The following is a 243-nucleotide window of genomic DNA, read 5'->3' as shown; positions in this document are numbered from 1 at the left end:
AGCCCCTCTCCCTTAAAGGAGGATTAAATAATTAAATTTGCCTGTACCAAGATTGTCAGCTATGTTGTGTTTCATTCTAGATGCACCCTGTGCTTGTGTTATCATGACAGAGAATTTGCATTCCACAAATAGATTTTGTTTGGGAAGGAAAAGGACATGGGCAGGGCAGCAGAAGAGACAGAAAAAATTCAGAATAGAAATTGCACTTTGTGTAGGTTCAGAGTCCTCTGATCATAGGCCAGA

The sequence above is a fragment of the Melospiza melodia genome, chromosome 1, assembly GCF_035770615.1.
Source record: "Melospiza melodia melodia isolate bMelMel2 chromosome 1, bMelMel2.pri, whole genome shotgun sequence".
Taxonomy (NCBI): domain Eukaryota; kingdom Metazoa; phylum Chordata; class Aves; order Passeriformes; family Passerellidae; genus Melospiza; species Melospiza melodia.
The sequence above is the reverse complement of the archived record's forward strand: the minus strand, read 5'-3'. Positions refer to the sequence as shown.